Below are 12,500 nucleotides of genomic sequence, written 5' to 3'. Positions count from 1 at the left end.
CTATCAGACCCTCTCAGACCCTATCAGACCCTATCTGACCCTATCAGACCCTATCAGACCCTATCAGACCCTATCAGACCCTCTCAGACCCTATCAGACCCTCTCAGACCCTATCAGACCCTATCAGACCCTCTCAGACCCTATCAGACCCTATCAGACCCTATCAGACCCTATCAGACCCTCTCAGACCCTATCAGACCCTATCAGACCCTATCAGACCCTATCAGACCCTATCAGACCCTCTCAGACCCTCTCAGACCCTCTCAGACCCTATCAGACCCTATCAGACCCTATCAGACCCTATCAGACCCTATCAGACCCTCTCTCAGACCCTCTCAGACCCTCTCAGACCCTATCAGACCCTCTCTCAGACCCTCTCAGACCCTCTCAGACCCTATCAGACCCTCTCAGACCCTATCAGACCCTCTCAGACCCTATCAGACCCTATCAGACCCTCTCAGACCCTATCAGACCCTCTCTCAGACCCTATCAGACCCTATCAGACCCTCTCAGACCCTATCAGACCCTATCAGACCCTATCAGACCCTCTCAGACCCTATCAGACCCTATCAGACCCTCTCAGACCCTATCAGACCCTCTCAGACCCTCTCAGACCCTATCAGACCCTCTCAGACCCTATCAGACCCTATCAGACCCTCTCTCAGACCCTATCAGACCCTATCAGACCCTATCAGACCCTATCAGACCCTATCAGACCCTATCAGACCCTCTCAGACCCTATCAGACCCTATCAGACCCTCTCAGACCCTATCAGACCCTATCAGACCCTATCAGACCCTATCAGACCCTATCAGACCCTCTCAGACCCTATCAGACCCTATCAGACCCTATCAGACCCTCTCAGACCCTCTCAGACCCTATCAGACCCTCTCAGACCCTATCAGACCCTCTCAGACCCTATCAGACCCTCTCAGACCCTCTCAGACCCTCTCAGACCCTATCAGACCCTCTCAGACCCTATCAGACCCTCTCTCAGACCCTATCAGACCCTATCAGACCCTATCAGACCCTCTCAGACCCTCTCAGACCCTATCAGACCCTCTCAGACCCTATCAGACCCTATCAGACCCTCTCAGACCCTATCAGACCCTATCAGACCCTCTCAGACCCTATCAGACCCTCTCAGACCCTATCAGACCCTATCAGACCCTATCAGACCCTCTCAGACCCTCTCAGACCCTATCAGACCCTCTCAGACCCTATCAGACCCTATCAGACCCTCTCAGACCCTATCAGACCCTCTCAGACCCTATCAGACCCTATCAGACCCTCTCAGACCCTATCAGACCCTATCAGACCCTCTCAGACCCTATCAGACCCTCTCAGACCCTATCAGACCCTATCAGACCCTATCAGACCCTCTCAGACCCTCTCAGACCCTCTCAGACCCTATCAGACCCTCTCTCAGACCCTATCAGAACCTCTCAGACCCTCTCAGACCCTCTCAGACCCTATCAGATCCTATCAGACCCTATCAGACCCTATCAGACCCTATCAGACCCTCTCAGACCCTCTCAGACCCTATCAGACCCTATCAGATCCTATCAGACCCTATCAGACCCTATCAGACCCTATCAGACCCTATCAGACCCTCTCAGACCCTCTCAGACCCTATCAGACCCTCTCAGACCCTATCAGACCCTATCAGACCCTCTCAGACCCTATCAGACCCTCTCAGACCCTCTCAGACCCTATCAGACCCTATCAGACCCTATCAGACCCTATCAGACCCTCTCTCAGACCCTATCAGACCCTCTCAGACCCTATCAGACCCTATCAGACCCTCTCTCAGACCCTATCAGACCCTATCAGACCCTCTCAGACCCTCTCAGACCCTCTCAGACCCTATCAGACCCTATCAGACCCTATCAGACCCTATCAGACCCTATCAGACCCTATCAGACCCTCTCAGACCCTCTCAGACCCTCTCAGACCCTATCAGACCCTCTCAGACCCTATCAGACCCTATCAGACCCTCTCTCAGACCCTCTCAGACCCTCTCAGACCCTATCAGACCCTCTCAGACCCTATCAGACCCTATCAGACCCTCTCAGACCCTCTCAGACCCTATCAGACCCTCTCAGACCCTATCAGACCCTCTCAGACCCTCTCAGACCCTCTCAGACCCTATCAGACCCTCTCAGACCCTATCAGACCCTATCAGACCCTATCAGACCCTCTCAGACCCTATCAGACCCTATCAGACCCTATCAGACCCTATCAGACCCTATCAGACCCTCTCAGACCCTATCAGACCCTATCAGACCCTATCAGACCCTCTCAGACCCTATCAGACCCTCTCAGACCCTCTCAGACCCTATCAGACCCTCTCAGACACTATCAGACCCTCTCAGACCCTATCAGACCCTATCAGACCCTCTCAGACCCTATCAGACCCTATCAGACCCTATCAGACCCTCTCAGACCCTATCAGACCCTATCAGACCCTATCAGACCCTATCAGACCCTATCAGACCCTCTCAGACCCTATCAGACCCTATCAGACCCTCTCAGACCCTATCAGACCCTCTCTCAGACCCTATCAGACCCTCTCAGACCCTCTCAGACCCTATCAGACCCTATCAGACCCTATCAGACCCTCTCAGACCCTCTCAGACACTATCAGACCCTATCAGACCCTCTCAGACACTATCAGACCCTCTCAGACCCTATCAGACCCTCTCTCAGACCCTATCAGACCCTCTCAGACCCTATCAGACCCTCTCAGACCCTATCAGACCCTATCAGACCCTATCAGACCCTATCAGACCCTATCAGACCCTATCAGACCCTATCAGACCCTCTCAGACCCTATCAGACCCTATCAGACCCTCTCAGACCCTATCAGACCCTATCAGACCCTATCAGACCCTATCAGACCCTATCAGACCCTCTCTCAGACCCTATCAGACCCTCTCAGACCCTCTCAGACCCTATCAGACCCTATCAGACCCTATCAGACCCTATCAGACCCTATCAGACCCTATCAGACCCTCTCAGACCCTATCAGACCCTATCAGACCCTATCAGACCCTCTCAGACCCTCTCAGACACTATCAGACCCTATCAGACCCTCTCAGACCCTATCAGACCCTATCAGACCCTCTCAGACCCTATCAGACCCTCTCAGACCCTATCAGACCCTATCAGACCCTATCAGACCCTATCAGACCCTATCAGACCCTATCAGACCCTATCAGACCCTATCAGACCCTCTCAGACCCTCTCTCAGACCCTATCAGACCCTATCAGACCCTATCAGACCCTCTCAGACCCTATCAGACCCTATCAGACCCTATCAGACCCTATCAGACCCTATCAGACCCTCTCAGACCCTATCAGACCCTATCAGACCCTATCAGACCCTATCAGACTCTATCAGACCCTATCAGACCCTATCAGACCCTCTCAGACCCTATCAGACCCTCTCTCAGACCCTATCAGACCCTATCAGACCCTCTCAGACCCTATCAGACCCTATCAGACTCTATCAGACCCTATCAGACCCTATCAGACCCTCTCAGACCCTATCAGACCCTCTCAGACCCTATCAGACCCTCTCAGACCCTATCAGACCCTATCAGACCCTATCAGACCCTCTCAGACCCTATCAGACCCTATCAGACCCTCTCAGACCCTCTCAGACCCTATCAGACTCTATCAGACCCTATCAGACCCTATCAGACCCTCTCAGACCCTATCAGACCCCCTCTCAGACCCTATCAGACCCTCTCAGACCCTATCAGACCCTATCAGACCCTCTCAGACCCTATCAGACCCTATCAGACCCTCTCAGACCCTCTCTCAGACCCTATCAGACCCTATCAGACCCTATCAGACCCTATCAGACCCTATCAGACCCTATCAGACCCTCTCAGACCCTCTCAGACCCTATCAGACCCTCTCAGACCCTATCAGACCCTATCAGACCCTCTCAGACCCTATCAGACCCTCTCAGACCCTATCAGACCCTATCAGACCCTATCAGACCCTCTCAGACCCTCTCAGACCCTATCAGACCCTATCTCAGCATGGCTGTAGACATAAGGGCCCACAGGCATCTGGGAATGTGTGACAATGCTTCTAATGCTTTTGAACGTAACGTAGAGTATCATGAAGTTGTTATGACGACGACAACAAATAAACTAACAGATGCTTGATGTCTTTGGATACACAAACTTCAAGTCACAAGACCTCTCAGACCTTGCAAGACGTTATTGCTGTAAAAGAGGGGCTGTGTAGTGGCTCTGTAGCTCCGTGTTAGCTCCACACACACAGCTCCAAAACCCCATCAGAGCAAACCGGTCCAGTGGTGCAGAAAGGGGCTGTTTAATTGGTTCAGAAAGCACAAGACTAATTAGCAGAGGAGCAGACAGACCAGCTCTGGACAGCCACGTGATGTTGGACATTTGCACGTGGCAGCATATTACATTGGTGTCGGTCTCTTATGCCTGAAATTATTTCTGTCAAACTTACACAATTCAGTTTTTTTTTTTTTTTTTTTTTTTACACAAAACAGCATTTTTGCAGAAAGCGTTAGTATACAGCTGATCTGCACTTCAGGCTCCTTCAAACCCTTCTAACCCTAGCCCTTCAAACTGTTGTTGAGTTTCTAAATACTCTGGTAATACTCTGCTAATACTCTGGTAATACTCTGCAGTCTGACAGTAAAGCTGTGCATTGTTGAATGCAGTGTTAATCTATAAATGCTTTCCTACTGTGGGTATGATTATGTCTAGCAGTTGTGACGTCTCCCTCCAGGTCAGCCAAGCACACGTGTGTTATCATGCAGAACATGTTCTGTTGCTCACAGTGCCGCTAAACGCAGACATGTGAACTCTCTCATGTGCAACAACCCCGTTATTCATAATAACCCCGTTATTCATGCAGCTATTATGTCAGGAAATTAAATGAAATGAAAAGAAAAAAAATACTTAAGGTTAACATTCACAGACAGGACTGTTCAATACATATTAAATATGATATATCGTGACAGAGTACTATTTTATTTGATTAAAGTTTAATATTGTTGTAAGTCGCTTTGGACAAAGGCTAAATTCCGTAAATGTGAATATATATATATATAATAATATATATGTGCTCTACAGTACAGGTCTGGCAAAACACTTGGAAAATGGAGATTAGTCAAAAGATTTTCTTTGAGGAAATCTTAATTTAGATATTTAATAGGTGTGCCAGGGATTATCCAGAAGAGATAGAGAAGCTACGTACGTTCATTTTATTAAATGTTGTATAATATATATATATATATATATATATATATATATATACATATACATATATATAAGTTGTTTAACCTCCATGAGAAAGCAGTGGCAATTTATGCAGGTTTAAAAGTCATCAGTGTTTTTTTCACATTGACAAATTTAATAGAACTTCATAATGAAGTGAAGGATTCAATATAACAATATAACAATATAACAATATAACAATGTATTTCACTCCAAAGAATCTCCTTACATAAAGGTTGTACTCATATTACTGAGCAGAAGGTAAACACATACATTGGTTTGATACACCGCCTGAAGCCCAGTAGAAGGTTCCTGGTACACAATGTCATGTCAATAGAAGGCATTATTGATTAAAAAGAAAATTATAATCTCTAAATCAATAATTCACAATGGCTGCAAACATTCATTCTAATGAACCAATCAGAATCTCCCTGTGCTCTTCTGTCCAGATAACACAAGACTCAACTGGGCTTTTCAGTGAGCTGCTCTGAGCCCCTGGTGGCCGTTGGGGGATAACCCTAACCCTAACCCTAACCCCACAGGAAGAACATTACACTTGAGACGGAGATGAGTAAAAATTCAATGTAAAAAAAAGAATCTTTGTCTCTATTAACTGAAGCACAATCAATGACTGCACACTCTGAATGACATCTTACTGTACGTATACATCTCCTCTGGCTCCTAGGAATTAGTTTCAATCAGTTTTACTTGTGTTGCCGGAATAAATCACATAAAAAGCTACACTGAACTCAGCAAGTCCACGAGGCATTCATCATCATCATCATCATCATCTCTCTCTGTAGGCTTTGCCCTGGCTTCTTTATTCTTTCGTTTCTTTATGTATTTCCTGTTTATATTTTACTCTGTGCTCTCTCTCTCTCTCTCTCTCTCTCCCACCATGACTCATGCGTCTCCCCAAGGCTCTCATTCGGCTGTCCGATTTTCTACAGTTTCACTGCGCCTCTAATCCAATTTTAAACGTAATCCCAAACAGCTCTCCCCTCTAGGCTGCCCTTCCACACTACCCCTCACCCTTGTCCTTCTACTCTGAGTCCTTCTACTCTGAGTCCTTCTAGCCTGAGTCCTTCTAGTCTGAGTCCTTCTACTCTGAGTCCTTCTAGTCTGAGTCCTTCTAGTCTGAGTCCTTCTACCCTGAGTCCTTCTAGTCTGACTCCTTCTAGCCTGAGTCCTTCTAGTCTGAGTCCTTCTAGTCTGAGTCCTTCTAGTCTGAGTCCTTCTACTCTGAGTCCTTCTAGTCTGAGTCCTTCTAGTCTGAGTCCTTCTACCCTGAGTCCTTCTAGTCTGAGTCCTTCTAGTCTGAGTCCTTCTAGTCTGAGTCCTTCTAGTCTGAGTCCTTCTAGCCTGAGTCCTTCTACCCTGAGTCCTTCTAGCCTGAGTCCTTCTAGTCTGAGTCCTTCTAGTCTGAGTCCTTCTAGCCTGAGTCCTTCTAGTCTGAGTCCTTCTAGTCTGAGTCCTTCTACCCTGAGTCCTTCTACCCTGAGTCCTTCTAGTCTGAGTCCTTCTAGTCTGAGTCCTTCTAGTCTGAGTCCTTCTAGTCTGAGTCCTTCTAGTCTGAGTCCTTCTACCCTGAGTCCTTCTAGTCTGAGTCCTTCTAGCCTGAGTCCTTCTAGTCTGAGTCCTTCTAGCCTGAGTCCTTCTAGTCTGAGTCCTTCTAGTCTGAGTCCTTCTAGTCTGAGTCCTTCTAGTCTGAGTCCTTCTAGTCTGAGTCCTTCTAGTCTGAGTCCTTCTACCCTGAGTCCTTCTAGTCTGAGTCCTTCTACCCTGAGTCCTTCTACCCTGAGTCCTTCTACCCTGAGTCCTTCTAGTCTGAGTCCTTCTAGTCTGAGTCCTTCTAGCCTGAGTCCTTCTAGCCTGAGTCCTTCTAGTCTGAGTCCTTCTAGTCTGAGTCCTTCTACCCTGAGTCCTTCTAGTCTGAGTCCTTCTAGTCTGAGTCCTTCTACCCTGAGTCCTTCTAGTCTGAGTCCTTCTAGCCTGAGTCCTTCTAGCCTGAGTCCTTCTAGTCTGAGTCCTTCTAGTCTGAGTCCTTCTACCCTGAGTCCTTCTAGTCTGAGTCCTTCTAGTCTGAGTCCTTCTAGCCTGAGTCCTTCTAGTCTGAGTCCTTCTAGTCTGAGTCCTTCTAGTCTGAGTCCTTCTAGTCTGAGTCCTTCTAGTCTGAGTCCTTCTAGTCTGAGTCCTTCTAGTCTGAGTCCTTCTACCCTGAGTCCTTCTAGTCTGAGTCCTTCTAGCCTGAGTCCTTCTACCCTGAGTCCTTCTAGTCTGAGTCCTTCTAGTCTGAGTCCTTCTAGTCTGAGTCCTTCTACCCTGAGTCCTTCTACCCTGAGTCCTTCTACCCTGAGTCCTTCTACCCTGAGTCCTTCTAGTCTGAGTCCTTCTAGTCTGAGTCCTTCAACCCTGAGTCCTTCTACCCTGAGTCCTTCTAGTCTGAGTCCTTCTAGTCTGAGTCCTTCTAGTCTGAGTCCTTCTAGTCTGAGTCCTTCTAGTCTGAGTCCTTCTACCCTGAGTCCTTCTAGCCTGAGTCCTTCTAGTCTGAGTCCTTCTAGTCTGAGTCCTTCTAGTCTGAGTCCTTCTAGTCTGAGTCCTTCTACCCTGAGTCCTTCTAGTCTGAGTCCTTCTAGTCTGAGTCCTTCAACCCTGAGTCCTTCTAGTCTGAGTCCTTCTAGCCTGAGTCCTTCTACCCTGAGTCCTTCTACCCTGAGTCCTTCTACCCTGAGTCCTTCTACCCTGAGTCCTTCTACCCTGAGTCCTTCTACCCTGAGTCCTTCTAGTCTGAGTCCTTCTAGTCTGAGTCCTTCTACCCTGAGTCCTTCTAGTCGGAGTCCTTCTAGTCTGAGTCCTTCTAGTCTGAGTCCTTCTAGTCTGAGTCCTTCTAGCCTGAGTCCTTCTAGTCTGAGTCCTTCTAGTCTGAGTCCTTCTAGTCTGAGTCCTTCTAGTCTGAGTCCTTCTAGTCTGAGTCCTTCTAGTCTGAGTCCTTCTAGTCTGAGTCCTTCTAGCCTGAGTCCTTCTAGTCTGAGTCCTTCTAGTCTGAGTCCTTCTAGTCTGAGTCCTTCTAGCCTGAGTCCTTCTAGTCTGAGTCCTTCTAGTCTGAGTCCTTCTAGCCTGAGTCCTTCTACCCTGAGTCCTTCTAGTCTGAGTCCTTCTACCCTGAGTCCTTCTACCCTGAGTCCTTCTACCCTGAGTCCTTCTAGCCTGAGTCCTTCTAGTCTGAGTCCTTCTAGTCTGAGTCCTTCTACTCTGAGTCCTTCTACCCTGAGTCCTTCTAGTCTGAGTCCTTCTACTCTGAGTCCTTCTAGTCTGAGTCCTTCTACCCTGAGTCCTTCTAGTCGGAGTCCTTCTAGTCTGAGTCCTTCTAGTCTGAGTCCTTCTAGTCTGAGTCCTTCTAGTCTGAGTCCTTCTAGTCTGAGTCCTTCTAGTCTGAGTCCTTCTAGTCTGAGTCCTTCTAGCCTGAGTCCTTCTAGTCTGAGTCCTTCTAGTCTGAGTCCTTCTAGTCTGAGTCCTTCTAGTCTGAGTCCTTCTAGCCTGAGTCCTTCTAGTCTGAGTCCTTCTAGTCTGAGTCCTTCTAGTCTGAGTCCTTCTACCCTGAGTCCTTCTAGTCTGAGTCCTTCTAGTCTGAGTCCTTCTAGTCTGAGTCCTTCTAGTCTGAGTCCTTCTAGTCTGAGTCCTTCTAGTCTGAGTCCTTCTAGTCTGAGTCCTTCTAGCCTGAGTCCTTCTAGCCTGAGTCCTTCTAGCCTGAGTCCTTCTAGCCTGAGTCCTTCTAGTCTGAGTCCTTCTAGTCTGAGTCCTTCTAGTCTGAGTCCTTCTAGTCTGAGTCCTTCTACCCTCAGTCCTTCTAGCCTGAGTCCTTCTAGTCTGAGTCCTTCTAGTCTGAGTCCTTCTAGTCTGAGTCCTTCTAGTCTGAGTCCTTCTAGTCTGAGTCCTTCTAGTCTGAGTCCTTCTAGTCTGAGTCCTTCTAGTCTGAGTCCTTCTAGCCTGAGTCCTTCTAGTCTGAGTCCTTCTAGTCTGAGTCCTTCTAGTCTGAGTCCTTCTAGCCTGAGTCCTTCTACCCTGAGTCCTTCTAGTCTGAGTCCTTCTAGTCTGAGTCCTTCTACCCTGAGTCCTTCTAGTCTGAGTCCTTCTAGTCTGAGTCCTTCTACCCTCAGTCCTTCTAGTCTGAGTCCTTCTAGTCTGAGTCCTTCTACCCTGAGTCCTTCTAGCCTGAGTCCTTCTAGTCTGAGTCCTTCTACCCTGAGTCCTTCTAGTCTGAGTCCTTCTACCCTGAGTCCTTCTAGCCTGAGTCCTTCTAGTCTGAGTCCTTCTACCCTGAGTCCTTCTACCCTGAGTCCTTCTAGTCTGAGTCCTTCTAGCCTGAGTCCTTCTAGCCTGAGTCCTTCTAGTCTGAGTCCTTCTAGTCTGAGTCCTTCTAGCCTGAGTCCTTCTAGTCTGAGTCCTTCTAGTCTGAGTCCTTCTAGTCTGAGTCCTTCTAGCCTGAGTCCTTCTAGTCTGAGTCCTTCTAGTCTGAGTCCTTCTACCCTGAGTCCTTCTACCCTGAGTCCTTCTAGTCTGAGTCCTTCTAGTCTGAGTCCTTCTAGTCTGAGTCCTTCTAGTCTGAGTCCTTCTAGCCTGAGTCCTTCTAGTCTGAGTCCTTCTAGCCTGAGTCCTTCTACCCTGAGTCCTTCTACCCTGAGTCCTTCTAGTCTGAGTCCTTCTAGTCTGAGTCCTTCTAGTCTGAGTCCTTCTAGTCTGAGTCCTTCTAGTCTGAGTCCTTCTAGTCTGAGTCCTTCTAGTCTGAGTCCTTCTAGCCTGAGTCCTTCTAGTCTGAGTCCTTCTAGTCTGAGTCCTTCTAGTCTGAGTCCTTCTACCCTGAGTCCTTCTACCCTGAGTCCTTCTAGTCTGAGTCCTTCTAGTCTGAGTCCTTCTAGTCTGAGTCCTTCTAGTCTGAGTCCTTCTAGTCTGAGTCCTTCTACCCTGAGTCCTTCTATCCTGAGTCCTTCTACCCTGAGTCCTTCTACCCTGAGTCCTTCTACCCTGAGTCCTTCTAGCCTGAGTCCTTCTAGTCTGAGTCCTTCTACCCTGAGTCCTTCTAGTCTGAGTCCTTCTAGTCTGAGTCCTTCTAGTCTGAGTCCTTCTAGTCTGAGTCCTTCTACCCTGAGTCCTTCTAGCCTGAGTCCTTCTAGTCTGAGTCCTTCTAGTCTGAGTCCTTCTAGTCTGAGTCCTTCTAGTCTGAGTCCTTCTACCCTGAGTCCTTCTACCCTGAGTCCTTCTACCCTGAGTCCTTCTACCCTGAGTCCTTCTAGTCTGAGTCCTTCTAGCCTGAGTCCTTCTAGTCTGAGTCCTTCTACCCTGAGTCCTTCTAGTCTGAGTCCTTCTAGTCTGAGTCCTTCTAGTCTGAGTCCTTCTAGTCTGAGTCCTTCTACCCTGAGTCCTTCTAGCCTGAGTCCTTCTAGTCTGAGTCCTTCTACCCTGAGTCCTTCTAGTCTGAGTCCTTCTAGTCTGAGTCCTTCTAGTCTGAGTCCTTCTAGCCTGAGTCCTTCTAGTCTGAGTCCTTCTAGCCTGAGTCCTTCTAGTCTGAGTCCTTCTAGTCTGAGTCCTTCTAGTCTGAGTCCTTCTAGCCTGAGTCCTTCTAGTCTGAGTCCTTCTAGTCTGAGTCCTTCTAGCCTGAGTCCTTCTAGTCTGAGTCCTTCTAGTCTGAGTCCTTCTAGCCTGAGTCCTTCTAGTCTGAGTCCTTCTAGTCTGAGTCCTTCTAGTCTGAGTCCTTCTAGTCTGAGTCCTTCTACCCTGAGTCCTTCTAGTCTGAGTCCTTCTAGTCTGAGTCCTTCTAGTCTGAGTCCTTCTAGTCTGAGTCCTTCTAGTCTGAGTCCTTCTAGTCTGAGTCCTTCTAGTCTGAGTCCTTCTAGTCTGAGTCCTTCTAGTCTGAGTCCTTCTAGCCTGAGTCCTTCTAGTCTGAGTCCTTCTAGCCTGAGTCCTTCTAGCCTGAGTCCTTCTAGTCTGAGTCCTTCTAGTCTGAGTCCTTCTACCCTGAGTCCTTCTAGTCTGAGTCCTTCTAGTCTGAGTCCTTCTACCCTGAGTCCTTCTAGTCTGAGTCCTTCTACCCTGAGTCCTTCTAGTCTGAGTCCTTCTAGTCTGAGTCCTTCTAGTCTGAGTCCTTCTAGCCTGAGTCCTTCTAGCCTGAGTCCTTCTAGTCTGAGTCCTTCTACCCTGAGTCCTTCTAGTCTGAGTCCTTCTACCCTGAGTCCTTCTACCCTGAGTCCTTCTAGCCTGAGTCCTTCTACCCTGAGTCCTTCTAGTCTGAGTCCTTCTAGCCTGAGTCCTTCTACCCTGAGTCCTTCTACCCTGAGTCCTTCTAGCCTGAGTCCTTCTAGCCTGAGTCCTTCTAGTCTGAGTCCTTCTAGCCTGAGTCCTTCTACCCTGAGTCCTTCTACCCTGAGTCCTTCTAGTCTGAGTCCTTCTAGTCTGAGTCCTTCTAGTCTGAGTCCTTCTAGTCTGAGTCCTTCTAGCCTGAGTCCTTCTAGCCTGAGTCCTTCTAGTCTGAGTCCTTCTACCCTGAGTCCTTCTAGCCTGAGTCCTTCTACCCTGAGTCCTTCTAGTCTGAGTCCTTCTAGCCTGAGTCCTTCTACCCTGAGTCCTTCTACCCTGAGTCCTTCTAGCCTGAGTCCTTCTAGCCTGAGTCCTTCTAGTCTGAGTCCTTCTAGCCTGAGTCCTTCTACCCTGAGTCCTTCTACCCTGAGTCCTTCTAGTCTGAGTCCTTCTAGTCTGAGTCCTTCTAGTCTGAGTCCTTCTAGTCTGAGTCCTTCTAGCCTGAGTCCTTCTAGCCTGAGTCCTTCTAGTCTGAGTCCTTCTACCCTGAGTCCTTCTAGCCTGAGTCCTTCTAGTCTGAGTCCTTCTAGTCTGAGTCCTTCTAGTCTGAGTCCTTCTAGTCTGAGTCCTTCAACCCTGAGTCCTTCTAGTCTGAGTCCTTCTAGCCTGAGTCCTTCTAGTCTGAGTCCTTCTAGTCTGAGTCCTTCTAGTCTGAGTCCTTCTAGCCTGAGTCCTTCTAGTCTGAGTCCTTCTAGCCTGAGTCCTTCTAGTCTGAGTCCTTCTAGTCTGAGTCCTTCTAGTCTGAGTCCTTCTAGTCTGAGTCCTTCTAGTCTGAGTCCTTCTAGCCTGAGTCCTTCTACCCTGAGTCCTTCTACTCTGAGTCCTTCTAGTCTGAGTCCTTCTAGTCTGAGTCCTTCTACCCTGAGTCCTTCTAGC

Source organism: Nansenia antarctica (genome assembly GCF_963989245.1).
Source record: "Nansenia antarctica genome assembly, chromosome: 8".
NCBI classification, from domain to species: domain Eukaryota; kingdom Metazoa; phylum Chordata; class Actinopteri; order Argentiniformes; family Microstomatidae; genus Nansenia; species Nansenia antarctica.
This window is presented reverse-complemented; position numbering follows the sequence as displayed.